Source organism: Rutidosis leptorrhynchoides, chromosome 9, assembly GCF_046630445.1.
Source record: "Rutidosis leptorrhynchoides isolate AG116_Rl617_1_P2 chromosome 9, CSIRO_AGI_Rlap_v1, whole genome shotgun sequence".
NCBI classification, from domain to species: domain Eukaryota; kingdom Viridiplantae; phylum Streptophyta; class Magnoliopsida; order Asterales; family Asteraceae; genus Rutidosis; species Rutidosis leptorrhynchoides.
Genome location: NC_092341.1, coordinates 201,095,273 through 201,122,542, shown reverse-complemented (window position 1 = coordinate 201,122,542; position 27,270 = coordinate 201,095,273). Strand labels below are relative to the sequence as shown.

Here is a 27,270-nt window from a genome sequence, read left to right as displayed (position 1 = left end):
CGATGTATTACATGAGTAGGTAAAATATTCATTATCTTATTTGTTGATATACGAGAAGCTTGTTTTAACCAGATTATCTATCTCATGCTCTATCCTTCATAACTCGCTTGTTAGCAATAGCTTCGCTCGGGAACAGTTTTGGCCCAAGGACTTATGTCCTGATAATAGTCAAAACAACATTTAACTCATTGATTTTCATGACCTCGTAACATTTGTTGGTCAAATGTCGCACGATGATTCAAGTCCTTTACTCGATCTTCCACGATCTTACTTCAACTTATAACCTCTGAAATACATATACTCTGTTTATCATTGGGAGTTTTACACATTTGTTTAATTGGGCGGTTCTCACGAGATTTATGGGCGAATAGAAGTAATGAAATATTTTTTCATGTATACAATTTATAAAATCATATATGTACATATGGATTCAAATGAATAAATTTACCCTTACCTATTTTGGCTAGTATATACTAAATTATACCTTCAAAATTATTTTAAAACCACTCCTTTATTGAGTTGTCTAGTTAAGTCAAATTGTTTTACGTAAAATGGTACACGTTACACATACTTCTAAATTTACTAAGAACTTCGCTCCGTTTATGAGGTTACATCAGACGTTTAAAGCTTTTACAAAAATTCTTTGATTGATTACATTAAAATTTTCGCATTACTCTACAGAGTGTTTGGATCACGGTTCTTCTCATCCTCCGTTTAAGGATGAAACTTACCATTAAGTTCATTGATAGAAACTCTTACACCACGTTGGATGCCGGTTTTATAAAATTTGTTGGAAAGTCTTTGCGCTCATAAAATTTTCCCTCTTATGGTTGGACATGGCCGAAACGCGGACCGATAAATCAATTTTCTGGGGTACACTCGGTGGTTACCCTATTGTAGAAAAGGCACTAGGTGGGTTTCTACCCCAACTGTTGTTATAGTGGTATCATTGATATATATTACACTAGACCGTTTGAGGAGTTTCTACTCTCAATACTCGCTGTTAACCGCAACACCCTCGTAAACATCAATCCTAGGATTCAATACTTTGAGGTGCACGAAACTATTTTTGGAGATTCATCTCACCTGGAGTCGACTATTCTTTATAGTCCACGATTCACGTTTCTTTTCATCCGCACATAAATTGAAGAATAAGGATGAATCCTAGATTGCCTCACTCATTGTGCAAAGAAGTTCACTCTCGTTGAAAGATCACACCTTTTGTACATCTTCCTTTCGAAAATGTAATGAAAATTTACTTTGAAGTTCATGATCCTCGATATCCCCTTTGAAGGAATTGTCTTAAACATCTTTACCACTGATACGGTTACTCTCTATATTTCTTCCTTTGCTGGTTGCAACTATACCTCATTCGTCCCAGTTCATCCCCTTGGAGAGCTCCTATTTTGTTTATTAGGAAGATGGATGGTTCGTCCCAATTGTGTATTGATTATCACGAGCTAAACAAGCTTACTATTAAGAATCGCTACCCTCTTCCGAGAATTAATGATCTGTTCGATCAGCTTCAAGGTTCGTCCATTTATTCTAAGATTGATCTTCATTCTGGTTATCACTAATTGCACGTTAGAGAAACTGATATTTCGAAAACCGCTTTCCATATCCGTTATAGTCAATACGAATTTCTAGTTATGCCGTTCAAATTGACTAACGCACCTGCAGTGTTCATGGACCTCAAGAACCGTGTGTGTAGACCTTATCAGGACAAGTTCGTTATCGTCTTCATTGATGATATTCTTATCTATCCAAAGAGTGATCAAGAGCATAAAGAACGTTTGAAGTTAGCGCTCGATTTGTTAAGCAAAGAAGAGTTGTATGCTAAGTTTTCGAAGTGTGCTTTCTGGTTAAGAGAAGTTCAATTCCTTGGGCACGTTGTTAGTAAACAGGCAATTCAAGTTGATCCTGCTAAGATTGAGGCAATTGAGAAGTGGGAAATTCCGAAGACTCCTACTCAGGTTCGTCAGTTCCTTGGTTTGGCAGGCTACTATAGAAGGTTCATTTAAGATTTCTCTCGTATAGCGAAACCTCTGACTGCTTTAACGCACAAGGGGAAGAAGTATGAGAGGAAGGATGAACAAGAGACTGTTTTTCAAACTCTGAAGAAGAAGTTGACTACCGCTCCGATATTGTCACTACCTGAGGGTAATGATAATTTTGTTGTCTATTTTGATGCATCGTGTCAGGGCTTTGGCTGTGTTTTGATGCAGCGAAAGAAGTTTATTGCTTACGCTTCATGTCAGTTGAAGATCCATGAATATAATTATACGACCCATGATTTAGAGTTTGGAGCTGTTGTGTTTGCGCTTAAAATTTGGAGACATTATTTGTATGGGGTCAAGAGTACAGTGTACACTGATCACGAAAGTCTTCAACACATCCTTGATCGGAAACAGTTAAATATGAGATAGCGTAGGTGGGCTGAGACGTTGAATGATTATGATTGTGAACTCTTATATCACCCGGGAAAGGCCAATGTTGTGGCCGATGCATTAAGTCGTAAAGAGAGGGTTGAACCTCGCAGGTTTAGGGCCTTGAATATGACAATTCGAACAAACCTCGCAAGGCAGATTCTTGAGGCACAACAAGAAGCCTTAAAGGAGTAGAATTTTATGAATTAGAAAGTCAGAGGCATGGCTAAGAAGTTTGAGGTACGAGCAGATGGTACTAGGTACTTTGCGGGACGTTTTTGGGTTCCGAAATTTGGTGATTTGCGACAACTTATTTTGGATGAGGCTCATAAGTCTAGGTACTCCATTCATCCTGGTTCAAGAAAGATGTATCATGATCTTAAGGAGCTGTATTAGTGGCCTAATTTGAAGGCTGATGTGGCTACTTATGTGGCTAAGTCTTTGACCTGTGCTAAGGTTAAAGCTGAACATCAGAAACCATCTGAACTTTTGGTGCAACCTGAGATTCCCGAGTGGAAGTGAGAAGGTATTACAATGGATTTTATTACGAAGTTACCGATAGTTGTGGGTGGTTATGATACCATTTGGGTGATTGTCGAACGACTCACAAAGTCAGCTCATTTCTTGCCGATTAAGGAAACAGATTCGATGGAGAAGCTTACTCGTTTATATTTGAAGGAAATTGTTTCAAGACATGGTGTTCCTGTATCTATTATTTCAGACCGAGACAATTGATTTATATCGAGGTTTTGGCAATCCTTACAGGAAGCCTTGGGAACTAAGTTATATATGAGCACCGCTTATCATCCTCAGACGGATGGTCAGAGTGAAAGGACCATTCAAATGTTGGAAGACATGTTACGAGCATGTGTTATTGATTTTGCTAACGGGTGGGATAGATATTTGCCGCTAGCTGAATTTTCTTATAATAACAGTTATCATGCAAGTATTAAAGCCGCACCATTTGAAGCTCTGTATGGTAGAAAGTGTAGGTCTCCTATCTATTGGAATGAGGTTGGAGATGCCCAACTCACAGGCCCAGAAGTTATTCATGAGACTACCGAGAAGATCGTACAGATTAAAGAAAGGTTGAGAACCGCCAGAAGTCGGCAAAAGAGTTATGCCGAGAAGAGAAGGAAAGATATTGAATTTCAAGTTGGTGACCATGTTATGCTGAAGGTATCACCTTGGAAAGGTGTGGTACGATTTGGTAAAAGGGGAAAGTTGAATCCTCATTTTGTTGGACCATTTGAGATTACCAAGAGAGTTGGACCCGTGGCCTATCGTTTAAAATTGCCACAAGAACTCAGTGATGTTCATGACGTTTTTCATGTATCGAATTTGAAGAAGTGTTTGGCCGAGACCGATGAAACTTTTCCTCTTGAGGAGCTTCACGTTGATGAACAACTTCATTTTATGAAGAAACCTGTTGAATTTATGGATCGAGAGGTTAAGACGCTTAAGTAGAGTAGAAATCCTATCGTCCGAGTTAGATGGAAAGCCAGACGTGGACCCGAGTTCACTTGAGAATGTATTTATCAGATGAGGTAGAAGTACCCGCATTTGTTCTCAGATTTCGAGTCAACCCCTGCACCTGCTTAAATTTCGGGACGAAATTTCCGTAACGGGAAGTTACTGTCACGACCCCACTTTTTCCGTTATCTTTTACCGTTTATTATTTAACATCCGTTAATTGTTATTCGTGCCACGTCATTTCTATGGCCTATATTATTATAATAGTAATAATATATTAATTATTATGTGTTAAATGAATATTTGTATTCATATTTTAAATTGTACGTTTATACGAATCGTGGATTTCTATCCGGCGAATCTTTTCGGTTTTCAAACCAACGGTCAAGCTTTTGGGATTTTTAAATCCAAATTATTTTAAATATGATATTTTGATATCATAGGATTATATATAGTGTTTATATATTTTATTCATCGCATATTCGTTATCTCTCCGAAAAATCAATCGCGTAGTAGCGTTTTCGCGTTTCGGGCTTCGTTCGGGCTTTCGGGCCACAAGCAATTAATCATTTAGAAAAATTGGCCCAATAAGGGGCCCACCCTACCCTTTTCGGCCAAATATGGCCATATCCCCATCCCTTTTAATTTAATTTTGTTACTTACACTTTATTTTCCCATTTTTATTCATTTTATTATTTCATAAACCTAGTTAATCCTCTCCTCCCTCTCCTTTTTCATCTTGGCTGACTCCTACACACACTCTCATCATCTTCATCAATTGTTCATCATCTAAGGCTTGTATCATTCAATTGATTGCATATTTGGATTCTACTCTTCAAGCTCTACACATCTATATCAACGGTTTCTCGATTAGGGTATAAACCCTAACCCTAACTTTTTGATTTTTACTTGATTTTTCTGTTTTTGATGATTATTATGATAGTATAGTGCTTGTGTGTTGTTGTATTGTTGATTGTATGCATAGAAACACTTGTTATAGCATGATTTCGGTTAAATTGATTTGGGACAGCAGCTTATTCGACCATTTCTGTAAACTTAACGGATGTAAATGTAAAATTAAAGTGTTTATATGTGTTACTCTCATTAAGATATTGAATTTAGACTCCGGATTCATGTTATTTCGATTCCCGGAGCTCTAGTTATGATTAAAATGGTGTTTTCATGGAATTAAAACCTAAAAATGAATGTGTTCATGTTTGGTCCGACTTTGTAACCATTTTTAGAGTCTCTAGGGTGTACTAGTGTATTAGTGTTGATGATTGGATGAACATTCATGTTCAGGTCATCGAAATTCGAGCCACGGATCACCCGTTATGACTAAAACTTGTTTTTGATCGGATTAAAGTCCCAAGTTGAATGGTGGCTGTTGGTCATGACTTGGTGGCTGTTCTTGGGATGTTCTTGAGTTCACTAATGTGTCGGGTGGTTTGGTTAGGCGGAGATATATATAAGACTCGCCGAAAACCGACACCCGTGGCTCAAGTTATGACCCGATGAACTTTTAATTAAAACTTATGGTTATTAAATAAGACTTATGATATAAATAATGATTTTCATTATTAATAAATTACTTATGATATAAAAAGTAATTATTTAATTTAAGACTTATGATATACATATTTATTATATCATTTATTAATTACATTTTGATTAATTAAACTTTTAATTAAACTTATGATTAATAATACTTTTATTATTAATGAAAAATACTTATGGTAAGTATTAAACTTATGTTATGAGATTATTTTAATAAGACTTATAATAAATATTAATTAATTATTTAATTATTATAAGGCTTAGTTATTATTTAATTATAATTTAATTATTAAATACTTATGATTTAATGATTATAATTGAATACTTATGATATGATTAATAATTCATTATTAATTAATAATACTTATGATATGATTAAAATTTATTATTAATTAATAATACTTATATCATAATTAATATTTAATTAATTAATTAAATACTTATGTTATATTAATTATATCATTTAAACTTATGTTAACTTTAATAATTCATTTTAATTTAATTAAACTTATGATATGATATAATTATACATATATAACTTTAAATAACATTATAACTTATATTATTAATATAACTTATACTTTAAAATTCAATGTTGACTATGTTTGACCAAGGTTGACTTTTTAGTTGACTTTCGATTGACTTTGACTTTTAGTTGACTTCTATTGACTTTCTAATTAAGAAAACTTTCCTAACTTATAAACTTTCCAAAATAGCAACTTTCTAAATATGAAAACTTTCCAAAAATAGAAACTTTCTAAAAATAGAAACTTTCCTAAAATAGAAACTTTCCTAAAATAGAAACTTTCCTAAAATAGAAACTTTCCAAAAATGGAAACCTGCTAAAAATAGAAACTTTCTAAAAATAGAAAGTACGTGTCCTTACGTTGTCCTGATCATACCGAAACATACTGAGTGTTGTTCTATGTTTACTTGCAACAAGTACTATAGCTATCATACTAAGATTTGACCTAAGTTAGTTATTTAAATCGACCTGCTTTATTTATAGGTCGGCGTTGTGATCATTCTTGATTACTTTATCTTTTGCGGTTCATGTTTCTGTGTTGTTACTTCGTTTACGTTAAGGTGAGTTATAGTCCCATTATTCTATTTTATATCTTTTGGAATGAGAATACATGCATTTTATTTTTTTTATTGGACACAAGTGGAAGTTGGTTTAAGTTATATATTGTGAGTTGAATGAAAATATTCCCTAGTATGGTAACTGTAATCACTGGTTTCTATTGGTGAACGCGAATCCTATGGATAGATCTATCGGGTTTGACAACCCCATTTCGTGCTAGTCGCGCTAGCAATTTTTGAAGATACAATGTATTAGTACTTCGTAATTATTTGAAGATACACATGTTCAGTTTATATTGTGTTTGGTAAGGGTGGAATTGGTTAAGTGGTTAACATGTGGCTCACGGGTTAATGGAATAATGTTTTATATGTTTTCAAGCATATAATTTTTGTGGTCCAAAATAAGGCTTTATGTTTTCAAACATAAATTTTTATGGTTTAAATTAAATATTATTTGCAATATTAAACCTATAATTCACTCAACATTTTTGTTGATAGTTACTCGCATGTTTTATTCTCAGGTTCATGATTGATTGCTTCCGCTGTACTCAGAGAGTCTGCATATATATGATGGCAGCTTTTGTTAAACATTAACTTGCATTCTATTTTGATATATTAAATTGTGGGTGTTTGTTGGCTTTGTTTTGGTCAACTTTTGACTAAGTATTTATGTATGGTTTTTCTAAACTTACATATTTTGGTAGGTTTTCTTTATAAGAAATCATTTTTAAATAAAGAATGCAAGGTTATTTATTAAATTCATTTAGAGTTATGATCAAGCTGGGGGACCAAGATAACGATGGTCATCAAGTGTACTTTGACGGGTCGTTAAACCCAGCTCAAACAAGTGTGTGCCTTTACAGATCTAGCAGTTGATGACACTTGCCAACACAAGGAAGATGAAGCTAATCTTAGGCAGTGAATCATCTCTCACAATGAATATACTGAGCACATTACCCGTATTCAAGCTGAATTAGATGCTGTTAATCGATGAAATCAATTTCCGAATGAAGAAATTAGGGTATTGGAAGAGAGATTCTAAGCGCAGGAACAACAGATGGCTACAATGATTCATGCTTCTGCCTGTGTTACTTTGGTGGAGACAATGTAATGCATGGCTGCTCTTAAAGCTGATGTAAGAGCCAGTGTAAATCAAATGGCCATGGGTGTTGTTAGGAATGAAGTTAGATCTTCAAACCTTTGTCTCATGCAATATGGTGTAGACCCTGGTGCACATCTATCTCCTGCTGATGCTGACTGGAACAACTTTGCTTTTTCTTTTACTGAGTCAGATAGTGATCTTGATGCGCGTGTTTCCCCAGACTCTACTTCCGCCCCTGCTGATGAAAAAAAGGGGGAGAAGAAATCTAATAAGAAGCAAAGAAAGAGAAAATAATCTAAGGGGGAGCATGAGCATGAGAAAGCTCCCAAACAAAAAAGGAGCGATGATGGTGGTGGTGATGGTGCTGATCAAGGTACTGGCCCTAAGCCCAGCAATGCTCATACTCAAGCAGGTGTTAAGGCTGCTGGTGGTTCATAACCCAGTATGCCTGCCACATCTGTAGATGATATTGGTTCTGTCAGTAAGCCCGGTGATATTTCTGAACTGGCTGTAGCTGAATCTTTTGCTATCTCTTAAACCATTGAAAGAAAGATGAAAAGAAAAATGGAGAGGTATCAGAAGAGACAGCAGGATCTAAATGATGCTTTCAATGCTAAGTTTGAGGCCGATGCTGCTCGACAAAGACATAGAATTGAGCATAGAAGAAGCCTCACTCCTAAAAAGCGTGATATTCACGATGAACTACTCAGCATAGACGAACATAAAAGGGCGGCCTTAAAAAGACATGCTAAGTTCATGGTGAAGTATGACAGAAAGAAAGCAAAGCTGTATGCTGAGCGAGCAGATAGAATCAAAAAGATGACACCTGAAGAGATGCAAAGATATCTGGATTCTAACAGTTCAGGAGGAGAAAGAACAGATGTGTTTATGAAATGGCTGGATGCTATGTTGGAAACCAGCCAATCTTCTCATACTGCATCTTCTACTCGGCCAGCTGCACAATCACAGCCAGCAGAAATCATCAACCTTGATGATGATAAAGATAAACCAGTAGAGACTGATCTGTCTACTACTGAGGGGGAGTATCTAGCAATTACTCCCTATCTGCCTCCATAAGAACCAGTATCAACACAAGAACCACCAGCTGAACCCAAACCAATCGATAAACAAAGGGTAAAATCTGCCCCTAGGGACACCAGCCCCTAAGGAAAGAGCCCCTTATTTGAGGCAGGTGGTAAAGGTACTGTGGAAGTTGTACCAGCTAATACTAATCAGTCAGCTGGTACTCAAGACACAACAAGGAGTGCTGTGAGTGAAGACCCAGCCAGAAGTGTGCTGCTGGGTGTAACAAGAACTGAAGTCCCAGCAAAGGAGGATGAGCTCGGGGCTAAACATGATAACAATTCTACTGATGTTGCTAATTTTACAGTCTGGGGTAGGGGCAGCTCAACGTTCATTCTATCACCAATACCTACACAGACCCTCGCTTATTTTGATAGGACACCTGATGAACCTGACTTTGAACCAGTGGGTCCTTCTGGCACAGCATAATCACCCTTTATATATCCTCCATCTTCCCCAAAACGTAATGATAAACACACTACTTAGGAAGATAACTCAGCTACACAAGGAGAGTCTGATTTAAGAAAGATGAATCCAGATGAAAGAGAGGCGTACAGGCTTGATATCACCGTTCCAGAACTGCTTGAACAAAGAGCAGCAGCTATACCAGAAAGGATATGCCAAATCAGATTGCTGTATCATCCACTTGATCAGCAATTCTACATTAATGCCTTGGAATTCAGCATTGAGGTTGGTGTGTATCTATATAATAGTGGTCAAAGGCTACACAATGATGAAGAGAAAGCCCTCTTTTATGAGGCTCTGCAGCTGGACATGGATGTAAAGCAATATTGTGATGCCATGACTACTGATGAAGGCAGACAATTATTTGCTACAGCAAAATCCCTGAACGTCACGGTCAATGAATATCTTACAAGTGTTCAGCTTGAATAGCAAAGAAGGGATGATGCTGAATATGCTGAAAGGCTGAGGCTTAAGAAAAAATAAGCTAAATTGGCTGCTGACCGAAAATAAGAGGCTGAATCTCTCAAGTTAGCAAAAGCCATAGTCAAAGCTGAGGACAAAGCATTTGATGAACTGGAATCTGCTGAGAAGGTACCTACTGAAGCTCCTATAGAAACTGAATGAACAATAGAACTATCTGATTATTACTATAGAAGCAAGTATGGTGATGTGATGACCAGAACATCCAATCCTGCTAAAATCATCAAGGTGTATAAAGGCACAAAAAGGGCCTTCAACATCAGCATGGACAATAATATCTATGAGAGGGTAGATTACACTGAACTAATGTCTTTTGGGTTTAGTGAATGGATGGAGATACTGCAGAACTTCAATGATAAAGGTAAAAGTGCTCTAAAAGATGCACTGAAACGTGATCTTCAAGAACTTTTCAACAAAGCAGTCAAGTATGGGAATGCACCAGAAGTGAATGTAGAAGAAGTTCTTTCACAGAAGCCTAAAAGAAAGAAATCCATTGGTGTTGGCCCACACAAAAGAGATCCCATCATTCTACCCCCTCAAATTCCAGTGTATGACCCTGCTGAGCTGTCTATCCTGTTCCCTGAAGCCTGGGCAGCCATAAAAGTGAATGCAGAAGAGCTATCTGATGATGAACAAGATAAAGACAAGGATAAGGACAGATAGCCTTCTATTGCTTAAATTGTGTCTTTTGTTATTTCACATTTCATTATATTGTCTTGTAATTATTGTATATATGTTGTTGTAATGAAAATGAAATGAGTTTATCTTCAAAATCATATCAATTCATAAGATATAGATAACTCATCAAAAGATTCCAAAACAAACCTAAAAGGGACAAATTTACTGCCTATTTTTCATTTAGCCCCTCAGTGCTGGCTTTAGTGTTTTCTCTATATGTCATAGGTTTTTTATCATCAAATAGGGGAAGATTGTTGAGTCCCTAATATAATTAAGGATTTAATTATGACAAAACGGAAATTTATTTTACACTAAAATATAATGTGCAGCCAGCACTAGTTTGTTTATGTATAGACAGCAAATATTGCTGTGTCTAGTATGATGCCTAGTCTTCCAGCACAAGGTAGACAGTATTCTTCGATTAGCACAGGATGTGTACCCAGTAATTTAAGAATATCAAGTGACTCATCAATGAAGAACCAGCATAGCTGGAATGCAGCTTACTACACAAGACAGCTATGCTCCATTACAAGCATAGTGGTTTCCTGAGTGGTCTACATCAAATGTACTATTCAACAGAAGTCAAAGACAAAGTTGAATAGAAACAGACACGTGTCGGTGGCTGACAAGTGACCTTATAAGACCACGTGGAAATGCAGAAGTTTAACGCATGTGCAGACATGTGTTATACTTTGTCAACGCATAGGGAACACAACATTCTATTTGTTAAATCAAATAGTGGTGCCAAACCGAATTATGGTGTTCCTGCAAATAGGTACCAAAGAGGAAAGAGGAGAGCACGGTCTCTAATGCAGTTGTTCCTACAAGTACAGACATCCTATGTACCAGTGGACAATAGAACAATTACATGGTTAATAAGACTACTATAAATTGATGTATCCACTATTGTAACAACTAGTGGTGTGGGTTTATTTAATTAGAGTCCAAACGTGTAATAGCTTTAGAATATCCCCGATAGCTATAACTTAGGTAAATCTGTATCAACCAACTATTATTCCGTCAAGGATAGTTGTAATTCTTTGTGATTTAATCAATAAAGAATAAACCGTTGAAAATTACCTTTGACTCTATTTTATTTACTTGCTTGAATACTAAATCGTCTTAACTGATTAAGTTAATAAAGAAGAATTGTATTCACCCCCTTTTACAATACTCATGTTGTTTATCAAGGGACCAACACTAGGGTTTATTACTTCTATTTTTATATATATTTATGAATTATGAATTTACGATTTATGATTACTATTTACTATGACGGCAACCATGTAGAGCTTGATCGGTTTAGTTAATCGTATACATAGAGCTTGTACTGCTCTCGGTGATTCCACTTTTGCTTCTCTTTAGACGCTCTTCTTTCCATTGCAGTCGTTGACGGGAAGGTATACAGAGAGATGTTGTGATGCCCCGTACTAAATCAACATGTATGGACCATCAACAACAGGATCATTACAAGGTCAAACACTATATGCGTTTTCAAAACAAGTTTGCATTCATGATAAAAGGTGACGTCATAACCAACGTCAAATGTTTTACAACCAAAAGTATGCTTCTATGAATAGAAGCAAGGTTAATAATAGTACGTGACCCTTAGGTCGTTACAAATCGTTGTTCAAAAGTAAATAAGCTTGAATGCGAATAAACATTTCATGCGGTGACAATTCTAGTAAGCGCAGCGGGTGTCTACAAAGCATGACTAGTACAACAGCGAAAGCAAGCAACCTTAAGCACCTGAGAAAAACATTCTTAAAACGTCAACACAAAGGTTGGTGAGCTATAGTTTAAGTATAACAGTAATGTAAGGTAGGCCACGAGATTTCAGTGCTTCAAAAAGCATTTCAAAACAGTATGAAAAGTATATGTTTAACCGTGGGCACTTGGTAACTAACTTAATGTTTATAACCCCCTGAAAGTACACTTGGCGAGTGCGTATGTTCATGAAGTATTAAACACCCGTTAAATGCTAGCGCGACTAGCCCGAGTGGGGATTTCAAACCCTATGGATCCATATCTAAGATTCGCGTTCACCGGTTCAAAGACCAATGACTAAACGTTACCAAGCTAAGGGGAAAATTTATGCCGTTGTATAACCCACACATATATAAAATTTAAGTACTCGTGCCTAGTATGTAAAATGTAAAATGCGCATGTATCCTCAGTTCCCAAAATAGTTAAAGTAAAAAGGGATGCTATAACTCATAGTGATAAAGTAGTAAAGATCGGTACGCGGTAAAGTAAGCAAAGTGGTTGGTCCGAAAGTCCTCAACCTAAGTCAAAAGGTACTAAGTCAGTAAATCTTTCCTAAAGGTTTAAATGTATGTAAATTAGGTCTTAAGTATCATCATCATTCTTCATCAACCAAAAAGTATAAAGTATGTTTCATTCAAGAAAAGAGTTTAAAACAAAGGCTGACTTCGATCAGTCACCACGGCCTCTATACCTACTGAAATGAGGTGAGACCAGTGGCCATGGCTCCGTATATGAGTCCTTTAGTTACTGTAAAAATTCAAGAATCAAACTCTTCTTCATTTGACCGTGGTGACGTTTTAAGTGCGAGTAGGTCAGAATTTTCAGCACAACGTTAAAAGGACATAGTGACGTTCGGAGGGCCATATATCCTAAACCGTACCTCGGATTAAGACGAGTCTTAAACGAATAATTATCTACTCGAACAGAGCTAACTGAAAATAAACTTTACAGTAGCCCAGGTGGTCTGATCTATTCCAGAAAACAGTAGCTTTAGTGTTCCGGTGGGTTCTTGGTGTTCGATGCTCATCACGGTTCTCATCCTTGATGCATATAGCTTCAAGTGTACAACTCGTTGATGTGTTTGCATCATATTAACCAAGGTTTGACCATCATAACACTTGTGTAAGTCTAAGACATGTAGCACAACTCATTTAAGTGTTGCAAGTAGTTTGATGAAACAAAGTTACATCAAGATCTTAGATCCGACACATACATGAACTCTAAAAGTAATACTAAGCTATAAACTTGAAAGTAAACTAAATAAAAAAGATCTTAAGTTGTAGAACTTAGATCTTAGTTAAATCTTAAAGATCCTAGACTAGAAAGTCTAGATCTAGTGTTTTTAAGTTAGATCCTAAGTTACAAAACTTGGATCTACACTTTAATGAAACCATAAGTTATGAAACTTAGATTTTCAACTTGAAAAATGTTTGTAAGCTTGTAAGCTCTTATTTACAATAAAATTAGAAGACCATAAGCTATAAAAACTTAGATCTATCAAAAGTATATGAAGTTATAACTAGAAAGTTAAACTTCTATGTTCTTGAACTTACAAAGTTAACTTTAGTTTCAAGAAGTATGAGATCAAGTTTTAACTAGTAATACTTGACCATGAACAAACAAACACGAATTTAAAGTAAGTAAAACTGAAGAAATAAACTAGATCTATAAGTATTATGTTTATATTTGTTTCATACTTGAGAAGATTCAAACCAAAGTTTAGATCTTAAGAATTCAAGTCTACAAAACATAAACATAAAGAAGATCATCAAGTTTATGAACTTTAGATCTTGAAAATATTTAAGTGTAGAATCATAAACTAATAAGTTTAGATCCTTGTTCTTGGTTCTTCTTCAAACAAGAGATGGAAGTAACCAAGATCCATGAAGATTCAAACTAGGAAGTTTGATCTTGAATAACAACCAACAATAATCAAGTAACAAAACAAGAAACAATGATGATGATGGATGTAAGTTACGGTTTTTAGAGAGGAAAAAGGAGAGAAATAATCTTGTTACTTACTAGTTTTTGAGAGAAGAAATGAGAGAAAAGTGTAAGTATTATGTGTGTGTGTGTAAGAATGAGATTCAAACAAGTGTATAAATATCAAGTAAAAAGAAAAATGGAACTCCCCATGCCATCCCAAAGCTCATGGTTTTGCAAGGGTGAAAGGAGTAGTCAACTTGCTTGCTTTCAAGTGTTGGAAGGATGTGTTAGCTAGAAGAAGTAAAAAGTTAAAAGAACCCTTGCATGCTTGAGACAACTTGGTCTCCTAATTAGTTTAATTAATCTAAGTTTAAACTTAATGTAATAGTAGCTTAATACATGGGCTTACAAGTCCATTAAAAGTGTAGGGTGGGCTTACTAGTTCAAATTCATTAATAAAAGGTCCAAGCCCAAGTATGCAACAATTAAATAAATCAAGCCCAAGTAATTAACTAGTTACTTTAGTTAATTAAAAATGATTAATAATAAATAATCATGAATGTAAATAATATTCAAAAATATTATTCGTGAAAAGTACGCGTGTCACAAAGACTAGTCGGGCCAAGTAAAGTTAAGTACGATAATTAGTAAATGCATAAAAATACATTTAATAAGAAGCAAGTATTAATAATATATATTAATAATAAACGTTGGAAAATTCCGGGTTGTTACATTACCCACCTGTTAAAGAAAATTCGTCCCGAAATTTTAAGCTGAGGTAGATAGAGGAGTCGGGAAAAGGTGAGGATACTTCTGCATCATTTGATCCTCTCGTTCCCAGGTAAACTCAGGTCCTCGTTTGGCATTCCATCGTACTCGGATGATCGGAATCTTGTTGCGTTTCAAAGTTTTGACCTCACGGTCCATAATCTTGACAGGTTCTTCCACGAAGTGGAGTTTGTCATTAATTGTAAGTTCTTCCAACGGTATGATAAGTTCTGGTGCAGCAAGATACTTCTTCAAATTCGATGCATGAAAAGTAGGATGAACTGAACTCAATTGAGTTGGAAGATCCAAACGGTAAGCGACGGGTCCAGCACGCTCTAAGATTTCAAAAGGACCAATGTATCGCAGGTTTAACTTTCCGCGCTTTCCAAAACGAATCACACCTTTCCAAGGTGCAACCTTCAACATTACACGGTCACCCACGTTGAATTCAAATTCCTTACGTTTAAGGTCGGCATAACTCTTTTGACGATCACGGGCCGTCTTAAGTCTCGCTTGAATCTGAGCAATCTTCTCCGTCGTTTCATGGACTATCTCGGGTCCGGTGATTTGATTTTCACCTACTTCGGCCCAACAAATAGGAGATCGGCACTTGCGGCCATACAACGCTTCAAAAGGTGCGACATTGATGCTCGAGTGATAACTGTTATTGTACGAGAATTCGGCTAACGGCAAATGCCTTTCCCAGGCCTTTCCGAAATCAATAACACATGCACGCAACATGTCCTCCAAAGTCTGAATTGTTTGTTCGCTTTGTCCATCGGTCTGTGGGTGATAAGCTGTACTCATGTCGAGACGAGTTCCCAAGGCTTCTTGCAAAGAACGCCAAAATCTAGAAGCAAGGCGGGAATCGCGATCTGAGATGATTGATAAGGGTACACCATGACGAGATACAACCTCTTTGATGTATAGTTGAGCGAGTCTCTCCATTGTATCCATTTCCTTCATAGCCAGGAAGTGTGCAGATTTGGTAAGGCGGTCAACGATAACCCAGATGGTATCGTATCCGCCCACCGTCTTTGGTAGCTTGGTAATGAAATCCATTGTTATCCTTTCTCACTTCCAATGCGGGATTTTCAGTTGCTGAAGTAATCCAGAGGGCCTCTGATGTTCGGCCTTAACTTTCGAACAAGTCAAACATTTACCAACATACGTTGCAACGTCCTTCTTAAGATTCGGCCACCAATACTGTTCCTTGAGATCGTGGTACATTTTGCCCGCTCCGGGATGAATCGAATATCTAGACTTGTGGGCTTCATCTAGTATAAGGTTCCGTAGATCTCCGTAAAGAGGTACCCAAATCCTTCCGGTAAAATATCAAAGTCCAGTCTCCTTAACCTCGAATCGAGAGACGAGTATGTTCAAATGTTCATGAGATAAATTCTCCTCCTTGAGAGCCTCATCTTGGGCTACTCGGATCTGGCTGTTGAGATTTGAATGGATGGTGATGTTCAGAGCCCGAACATGAAGAGGTTCCATCCTCTCCTTTCGGCTCAAAGCGTCAGCTACAACATTGGCCTTGCCAGGGTGATAATGAAGTTCACAATCATAGTCGTTCAGCGTCTCAATCTATCGACGCTGTCTCATATTTAGTTGCTTCTGGTCGAAGATGTGCTGGAGACTTTTATGATCAGTGAAAATAGTGCTCTTAGTTCCATAAAGATAGTGTCTCCACAGTTTTAATGCAAAAACAACGGCTCCAAGCTCGAGATCGTGCATTGTGTAATTTCGTTCGTGAATCTTTAGTTGTCGAGAGGCGTAAGCGATAACCTTTGTGCGTTGCATCAGTACACAACCAAAACCACTCTTCAAAGCATCGCAATAAACGACGAAATCGCCACTGCCTTCAAGAAGTGATAAGATAGGTGCGGTGGTTAACTTCTTTTTCAAGGTTTGAAATGCTGATTCGTGTGCGGGTTTCAAATGAACTTCTTCCCTTTGTGAGTCAGTGCGGTCAAAGGACGCACAATCAGAGAAAATCCTTCAATAAATCTTCGGTAGTAACCGACAAGACCTAAAAATTGGCAGATATGAGTCAGAGTAGTGGGGGTTTCCCACCTCCTGATAGCTTCAATCTTGGCGGGATCCACTTTGATACCCTGGTCGCTCACAACACGACCCAGAAATTGGACTTCCTTCAACCAAAATTCACACTTGGAGAATTTGGCATAAAGTTGCTCTTGTCTCAAGAGTTCAAGCACTAACCGAAGATGTTGTTCATGTTCTTCTTCGCTTTTGGAGTAGATGAGGATATCATCTATGAAGACGATAACGAACTTATCCAAGTATGGCTTGTAGACACGATTCATGAGGTCCATAAATACGGCAGGTGCGTTGGTTAAACCGAATGTCATTACGAGAAACTCGTAATGACCATAACGAGTTCTGAATGCAGTCTTCATCACATCGCTTTCCTTCACCCTCAACTGGTGATAACCGGATCGTAAATCGATCTTAGAGTAAACGCTTGATCCTTGTAGCTGATCAAAAAGATCGTCAATTCTGGGAAGGGGATACCGATTCTTGATCGTCAATTTGTTGAGTTCACGGTAGTCGATACAAATGTGGAATGACCCATCCTTCTTCTTCACAAATAAAACAGGTGTGCCCCAAGGCGAGAAACTTGGTTGGATAAATCCACGGTCTAGCAGTTCTTGTAATTGGCTCTGCAACTCTTGCATTTCGGAAGGTGCGAGTCGATAAGGTGCGCGAGCTACAGGTGCAGCTCCTGGCACTAAATCAATCTGAAACTCTACTACTCTCAGTGGCGGTAATCCAGGCAATTCTTCAGGGAAGACATCGGAAAATTCGTTCACAATTTGCACGTCATCCACGCTCTTCTCCTCAGTTTCTAACGTTTTCACATGTGCTAGAACAGTAAGACGTCCTTTTTCATAATCTTTTGCGCTTTCATGCAACTAATGAGATTTAGTTTTGAGCTGCATCTCTCTCCGTAAATAATCAGTGGCTCACCATCTCCTTGTGGTATACGAAGAGCTTTATCTCCACAGATAATATCAGCCCTTATCTTGGTCAACCAGTCCATACCGATAATAACATCAAAGCTTCCCAACTTAGTGGGTATCAAGTCAATCTCGAAATCTACACCACTTATGTTGATAATAGCTCCTCGGCTAATTTGGTCAACTTTCTCAAGTTTTCCATTGGCCACCTCTACAAGCAAACTCTCCTTTAAAGGAACTAATGACCAATTTATCTTATCGCAAAAGTGTCTACATACATAACTCCTATCGGCACTAGTATCAAATAGGATAGAAGCTAATAGATTGTTGATATTGAATATACCTGTCACCAAGTCGGGGTTCTCACGGCGTCCCTTGCATTAACGTTGAAAGCTCTGCCACGCGGTGGTCCGCCGTCCTTTCTTTTGTTGGGACACGCATTTCTAAAGTGGCCCGTCTGTCCGCATTCTTAGCACTTTTTCGGTCCATTGGGGTTCGCCTTCACATTCAGGGTGGTGACCTTGCAGTCTTTACCGATATGCCCAGTCCGTTGGCACTTTTCATAAACCACATTACAATACCCGGTATGGTGCTTGTAGCACCTCTTGCATTGCGGTAGGGTACCCTTATAGTTTGGGTTTGAGCTTGTGTTTGGGTTGGGATTCCCACCGTTATTGTGCCTCTTAGAGGGGGTTTGATCATAGGCTCTCCCTTTGTTGTTATCCCACTTACGCTTATCACTACTACCCGCTTCGGACTTAGCCTTCTCCGGTTCATCGATGATGATTTGGTTCATTAAGGTATGCGCCATGCGCATTGCTTCCGGGACATTGGGTGGCTTAGACGAGGTGACATTTCCCTTAATGGACTTAGGAAGTCCCCATACGCTTAAACTCCAGGGTAACCATGGTAGGACACATCAGGGCTAGTTCTAGATATCTACGGTTGTAACCATCGAGATCGTTTCCCACAACCTTCAACTGCATAAACTCAATCTCCATTTTCTGTATCTCAGTCCTAGGGTAATATTATTCAATCATGGCCCCTTTGAACTCTTCCCATAGAGTAGCAAACGCCTCATCAATACCTTTTGCTTGAGCCAACGTGTTCCACCATGTTAGTGCGCCTTCAGACAGCGTAAATGAAGCAAACTTGGTTTTGTTCGCCTCTGAGCAGTTACTAACTCGAAACACAGATTCTAATTTCTCAAACCACCTAGTGAGACCAACTGGCCCCTCCGTTCCACTAAAGTTGTGGGGTTTGCAGCTTTGAAACTCTTTGTATGTGCACCCATTACGAATGGGCTGGATAACCGGTGGCGGTGAAGCTTGGGGGTTCATTTTTGCTAATGCTGCGGCGACACGTTCATTGATCATCTCCTTGATTTGGGCTGCGATGGGTGTTGATCGTCCGTTGGCCATTGATGTTCTAAACAAAAATTTTGACTCAAGTCAAAATCCAGTATTCAATAAATAATAATACAGTATATGGTAACCAACATGAAATTAACACATCACATGTTTATTAAGTAACGCATCTAGGTACAAATACCACAGAATCATCATACAGTAACGTAAATAGAACACCGTACAGAGATTAAACAGTCCAAAGTTCCATTCATTAATAATAAGTTGCATACATCCGCATAGGTTCGTACAATACATAAGTAAAACATAAAACTAAAAATGAGATTACATAATGAAATCTACTACAAAAGTCCTAAGGTGATGGTGGGTAAAGGATGTCCATCACGTGGGACATCTGGTCCTCGAGCTCAGCTACCCGAGCACGGAGGATCTCCACCTCCCTTGTCAGTTTCTCGACAGAGGGAGATGATGGGGCAGGCGGTGCAGGTGGTGCAGGTGGTGCCGGTGGTGCAGACGGTCCGGCTTCAGAAGTAGAGACTGCAAAGTGGTAAGGCTTACGCACAAAAGGATCAGCATGATACGGCACAAGCTGCTTTTGGGCGGTAACCTTACGACGCCGACCATGAGCGTCAACGAATGGTCGACCTCCATTAATCCCTGTAATGACGGTACCATCAAAACGGTACCGCTTCTTTGTCGGGGTGGAGGGTGGCTGTACAGGTGCATCATCAGGGTCCTCATCTGAATCCTCGTCACTAGAGTCGTCAGAGGATGAGTTGTCGGATGAAGAATCGGCGGATGATGGGTCGTCTAGATCGACTGGGGGTGGCTGCACGGGTGGCTCTCCTCGGGCGGCCATCATCTGTTGGTATCTGGCAGGCCCGATCAGCACGAGACGTCCATCAGGAGTGCGTCGGCACCAATGGTTATGCTGGTTATGGAACGGACCTTCCCCAAGATCTGCGGGAATCACAGCACCACTGGGATGGTGCTGTGGCTCCGGAGGTCCTGGGGCAAGTGGAGCTGGAATCTCCGGGGGGTCCTCGGCTTCGTCTGAGGAAATCACTGGGCCGGGCGCATGGCTACTAGCTCCATAGGATGTAGCACCGGAGTAGCTGGAAGGTGTAGATGACGGAATCGAGTCAGTAACAACGGTAGGTGAGGTGGCCGATGAGTCTAAACTGCTTTCCAAAATGATAGCAGGTGGAATATCCGACATCTGAACAAGGAAAAATAACTTTTTCCATGTCAGTAAGTCATAAAGCAAGCACGTATTAGGCAAATTAACTACGACAGTCTAAATCATGTATAGCAGTAAATAACATGGCAATAACAACGAATCTTACAGAAGTAGCATGCAATCGAAAGCAAATAATATCATGCAGTAGTGAAAACAAGTAGCAGTGTATGACATATAGCAGTAAAAGTAACAGCAGCATGCAGTAAGTTCTACAGAATCAAGTAAACTAGCAAGTTGTAGATTAGTCCTATTAGTGAATCCTACTTGGGTCGGTCTTAGACTCACTAATAAAACCTAATTCCCTACAACCAATGCTCTGATACCAAATATGGTGCCCCGTACTAAATCAACATGTACGGACCATCAACAACAGGATCATTACAAGGTCAAACACTATATGCGTTTTCAAAACAAGTTTGCATTCATGATAAAAGGTGATGTCATAACCAACGTCAAATGTTTTACAACCAAAAGTATGCTTCTATGAATAGAAGCAAGGTTAATAATAGTACGTGACCCTTAGGTCGTTACAAATTGTTGTTCAAAAGTAAATAAGTTTGAATGCGAATAAACATTTCATGCGGTGACAACTATAGTAAGTGCAGCGGGTGTCTACAAAGCATGGCTAGTACAACAGCGGAAGCAAGCAACCTTAAGCACCTGAGAAAAACATGCTTAAAACATCAACACAAAGGTTGGTGAGCTATAGTTTAAGTATAACAGTAATGTAAGGTAGGCCACGAGATTTCAGTGCTTCAAAAAGCGTTTCAAAACAGTATGAAAAGTATATGTTTAACCGTGGGCACTTGGTAACAAACATAACATTTATAACCCCCTGAAAGTACACTTGGCGAGTGCGTATGTTTAAGAAGTATTAAACACCCGTTAAATGCTAGCGCGACTAGCCCGAATGGGGATGTCAAACCCTATGGATCCATATCTAAGATTCGCGTTCACCGGTTCAAAGACCAATGACTAAACGTTACCGAGCTAAGGGGAAAATTTATACCGTTGTATAACCCACACATATATAAAGTTTAAGTACTCGTGCCTAGTATGTAAAATGTAAAATGCGCATGTATTCTCAGTTTCCAAAATAGTTAAAGTAAAAAGGGATACTATAACTCACAGTGATAAAGTAGTAAAGGTCGGTACGCAGTAAAGTAAGCAAAGTGGTTGGTCCGAAAGTCCTCAACCTAAGTCAAAAGGTACTAAGTCAGTAAATCGTTCCCAAAGGTTTAATTGTATGTAAATTAGGTCTTAAGTATCATCATCAACCAAAAAGTGTAAAGTATGTTTCATTCAAGAAAAGAGTTTAAAACAAAGGCTGACATCGATCAGTCACCACGGCCTCTATACCTACTGAAATGAGGTGAGACCAGTGGCCATGGCTCCATATATGAGTCCTTTAGTTGCTGTAAAAATTACAGAACCAAACTCGTCTTCGTTTGACTGTGGCGACGGTTTAAGTGCGAGTAGGTCAGAATTTTTAGCACAACGTTAAAAGGACATAGTGACGTTCGGAGGGCCATAGATCCTAAACCGTAACTCGGATTAAGATGAGTCTTAAACGAAAAATTATCTACTCGAACAGAGATAACTGAAAATAAACTTTACAGTAGCCCAGGTAGTCTGATCAATTCCAGAAAATAGTATCTTTAGTGTTTCAGTGGGTTCTTGGTGCTCGATGCTCATCACGGTTCTCATCCTTGATGCATATAGCTTCAAGTGTACAACTCGTTGATGTGTTTGCATCATCTTAACCAAGGTTTAACAATCATAATACTTATGTAAGTCTAAGACATGTAGCACAACTCATTTAAATATTGCAAGTAGTTTGATGAACCAAAGTTACATCAAGATCTTAGATCCGACACATACATGAACTCTAAAAGTAATATTAAGCTATAAACTTGAAAGTAAACTAAATAAACAAGATCTTAAGTTGTAAAACTTAGATCTTTGTTAAATCTTAAAGATCCTAGACTAGAAAGTCTAGATCGAGTGTTCTTAAGTTAGATCCTATGTTACAAAACTTGGATCTACACTTTAATGAAACCATAAGTTATGAAACTTACATTTTCAACTTGAAAATTTTATGTAAGCTTGTAAGCTCTTATTTACAACAAAATTAGAAGACCATAAGCTATAGAAACTTAGATCTATCAAAAGTATATGAAGTTATAACTAGAAAGTTAAACTTCCATGTTCTTGAAATTACAAAGTTAACTTTAGTTTCAAGAAGTATGAGATCAAGTTTTAACTAGTAATACTTGACCATGTACAATCAAACACGAATTTAAAGTAAATAAAAATGAAGAAATAAACTAGATCTGCAAGTATTATGTTTATATTTGTTTCATACTTGAGAAGATTCAAACCAAACTTTAGATCTTAAGAATTCAAGTCTACAAAACATAAACATAAAGAAGATCATCAAGTTTATGAACTTTAGATCTTGAAAATATTGAAGTGTAGAATCATAAACTAATAAGTTTAGATCCTTGTTCTTGGTTCTTCTTCAAACAAGAGATGGAAGTAACCAAGATCCATGAAGATTCAAACTAGGAAGTTTGATCTTGAATAACAACCAACAATAATCAAGTAACAAAACAAGAAACAATGACGATGATGGATGTAAGTTACGGTTTTTAGAGAGGAAAAAGGTGAGAAATAATCTTGTTACTTACTAGTTTTTGAGAGAAGAAATGAGAGAAAAGTGTAAGTATTATGTGTGTGTGTGTAAGAATGAGATTCAAACAAGTGTATAAGTATCAAGTAAAAAAGAAAAATGGAACTCCCCATGCCATCCCAAAGCTCACGGTTTTGCAAGGGTGAAAGGAGTAGTCAACTTCCTTGCTTTCAAGTGTTGGAAGGATGTGTTAGCTAGAAGAAGTAATAAGTTAAAAGAACCCTTGCATGCTTGAGACAACTTGGTCTCCTAATTAGTTTAATTAATCTAAGTTTAAACTTAATGTAATAGTAGCTTAATACATGGGCTTACAAGTCCATTAAAAGTGTAGGGTGGGCTTACTAGTTCAAATCCATTAATAAAAGGTCCAAGCCCAAGTATGCAACAATTAAATAAATCAAGCCCAAATAATTAACTAGTTACTTTAGTTAATTAAAAATGATTAATAATAAATAATCATGAATGTAAATAATATTCAAAAATATTATTCGTGAAAAGTACGCGTGTGACAAAGACTAGTCGGGCCAAGTAAAGTTAAGTACGATAACAAGTAAATGCATAAAAATACATTTAATAAGGCGCAAGTATTAATAATAAATATTAATAATAAATGTTGGAAAATTCCGGGTTGTTACAGATGTAAAATGATTTTTTTAAATATATTAAAAAGTTTGAACTCAATCAAAAAGTATGCGAATAGACAATAAAGACACGATAAAAATTGGCGAAATAGTGTAAACATTTATAGCATATCAAAAATGTATCTAATTCAAGTTACTTTAATTCAATACTGGATGTGGTTTTGATTTTGTGAACCAATATTTGCAGCTGAAAATTTAAGAATACCATGCTTAAGTGCTTATGTGGATACAGTTGGAAATTTTCAACATGGTACAAATTTTGCTGCCAGTGGCTTCACAATTCAGCCAATAGACGCTCTAATGCTAAACATAACTTTTAACCCTATCACTCATGATGTACTGCTGTCAGAGTTGGAGCAATTTAAAAAAACGTCTTCCAATTCGTTTAATGAAGGTTAGACATTATTTTGAAAGCATTTGATTCATAGTAATTTAGGTGTTAGCATACACTGAAGATGTTATTCTTGAATTTTTATGTATGTAATTTATGGGTTAGTGGTAAATAGTAAAATTAAAGATCGTCTACCACAAATTGAGGATCATAGTCGTCCCCTTTTATAAATTCGACATTGGACAAAATGATCTCCATGCCACGATTACATCGATGAAGAACGAGCAAGTGGAGACACATATTTCCAGTTTGCTTTTGTTGTAGAGGTATTTGTATCTTTAACCAATTCTAAAGGTGGCTAAATGGTTGGGTTGGCCAACTCGGGTATCATGTCAAAACGAGTTCAGTTTGAAACGGGTCCTTTGTATAGGTTGAACTGGACCTGAAATGGACCGTTTTTAGTTGGGTTGACCCCGTAACACTTTTTGTGTCTCATTTTATAAAAGCGTATATGTCAATTATGATTACATTTAACGACAAATTTTAAGTTTATGGGACTTTTAAGGCGACCCATTTCACATCGACCCACTTTATAAAAATTGGGCTGAAATAGCAGCATGTGATTATTTTATTTGGGTATCAAACATACGCAAATGTTTCAGCTCTTTAGCTATATTCTATGTTTTTGTTAGAGAACCAAGGTGGAGCAAGAACATTTTGGACTCACAATACAGGTCTGATTGGGTGCTTACCTGATTTTGTGAAATAATCCACCAACTCGAAACAACACATACCAAATCGGGTGTGTGAATTTCTACAATGAATTAGAGCAAGATCTCAATAAACAACTTAAGAATAATGTATCACAACTGAGAATGCAACTTCAAGAAGCATTGTTCATATATGTTGACATATATTTGCTCAAATTTCCTCTCATAAGTGAAGCAAACAAGTACGGTAAGCAACTGTTTTGATATTCAACCATATAATTTTTTATGCAAGGTATTTTTATGCAGTGGTTGAGACTTTTTCGGTTGATCTAAAATACTTTCTGTCCAACAGTTTATTAATTATATATAAATAGCTAGCATCGAATAAATTCACAAAAGGATATTATTTCAATAATAATCACTTTTTAAGTAGAATGGTGAGGTTTTGTGCATTAAGTACACTTTGGGTAACTTGTTATTTAGTAAAAGATACATTTATTTCAAAACAAAATCGATGAAGATGAAAAGGTAAATCAACTTAAAGAAGTCAATTCTTTCAGTTCACGCCCGCTATTGTTGTTTTGGGATATACATATAAGCGTTATGAGTAAAATAATGCATTACTTACAACTCGTCACATTTTTATTTATATGATAATAGTGATTAGTTCATATATCAATGTGTGAGTTTATTTTTTTGAAAACTCGACCAAAAATTTAACTACAAACTCAAGCTTTTTTACAGTATTATAGTTTTCAACTTCGTGGTATTTGTTTTATTGAATTGTAAGTTTGTAACTTATTTGCTTTATTATCATTAATTTAATTCAACATTACTTATGATATTGTTTTGGTTTCTAAATAAAATAAGAAATACTATATAAAATCATATTACTGAGACAATTCGATATTTAATTTGTCTTATACAAAAACCCCGCGAATTCGCGGGTCTTAAGCTAGTAATAGTGATACGAAAAGGATAAGCTGTAAACAAAGTTTCATGATTTTAACACAAATAACTACTTACTCCAATTATGTCTTCTTAATATCTAGTAAACTAAGTGTCATGAAGTAAAATATATTTATGAAATTGATAGGTTAAATTTAAAGGGTAAACTTTAAATTAATTTTCATGATTTTAACACAAAAAACTACTTATCACAGTAAGCATTTGTTACACAGCAAGTCAAATGGGAAGTCTATCAAATGAGTCAACTTTTTCCTCTGACTTAGTGCCTTGATTTCGGGTCATATTATGCCTAACTCGCCATATATTCGCAAAAACATAAGTAGATCGTAGAATATGCTATGAGTCCGATAGCGCGGGTAAGAGCTGCGCCGGATGGGTGGCACAGGTATAAGCTTATTGTGCTTCTATAGAAGAACTAAGATAGGTGTAAGTCAGGATGAATTTCTTTCTTTGCATCGTGATTTGAGTCTCCTATTTATAGTCTAATCTTCTTTTCTCCATTGATGATACGTAATATGACAAAGGGATCGTGTTCTTTCATAATAGTACCAAAATGCTTAAAGGGTCGACAAAAGTAAAAAGCATCATGTCGGGTCTGGTTTCTATCTGCCATACATGCTCTGCAAGCTACAACGCCTTCTGGCATATCGTATTCTTAATTGATGGGGATATTCGTCTGCTAATTTCATTTATAGTGACATATTTGAAGGTACATTTGGCTCGTTTGCTTCCGATGACAAAAGGTTAATGTGGCAAGCTTTATGTTGGTGCGTTAGCTATTCGCTATGGAAATCAAGAAACTCAAAAGTTTTTAAAAACAAGACGGCCTCGGCTTCGATTTTGTTTAGTGAAATACAAGTGATTTCGTTCGAGTGGATTTCGCGAAGAATTAAAAATCATAAGTTAGATTGGCATAAATGGTTTAACAATCCATTGTCGTGTTAAGTTTTGTTGTGTTAGCTTTTCATGTTAGCTTTTCACGTTGCCATCTTAGCAACGGGTTTTGTTTCTATGTATCTTTTGTAATTGTTTCGTGGCAATAAATATAATCACCTGCTTTTCAAAAAAAAAAAAAAAATTGTCCAAGCGTAGTTCTTTTGCAGGCTTTATGTCATTACGCCCTCAACCCTGTCCTGCACAGCGTTGTGGCGTGATATATATACAAGTATATAGTACGTGAGGGTCACGTATGATGCGCTATACGAGCTAATCGGATATCGTGTCATTAGGAATCATTGAAGAATTCAACATACATCTATTCGAATAAATCAAAATGTAAACATATCCATATGAAGATGAAGATGATGGATGAAGATGAATTTGAAATAAAGATTTTCGATGACTGGATGCAAAAATTTAAGAGGGCGCAAAGTGTTTTGGTCAGGTACGCGTGGTTTTTGGTAGGCATTTTAAATGTAGAGGCTCAAATAATAGCTATGTAATTTTTCTTGGTTTAATTTTTTAAAAATGTAATTAAATAGTTTTAATGATTGCTTAAAAATTTTGATTTCTTTTTTATATTTTTTTAAAG

At 37.1% G+C, this 27,270-nt stretch overlaps 1 pseudogene; it reads left to right on the top strand.

Moving 5' to 3' along the window:
* Positions 1-23,018: 23,018 nt before the first annotated feature.
* On the top strand, positions 23,019-25,034 carry LOC139868492 (GDSL esterase/lipase At5g14450-like; annotated as a pseudogene).
* The last annotated feature ends 2,236 nt before the right edge of the window (positions 25,035-27,270 follow it).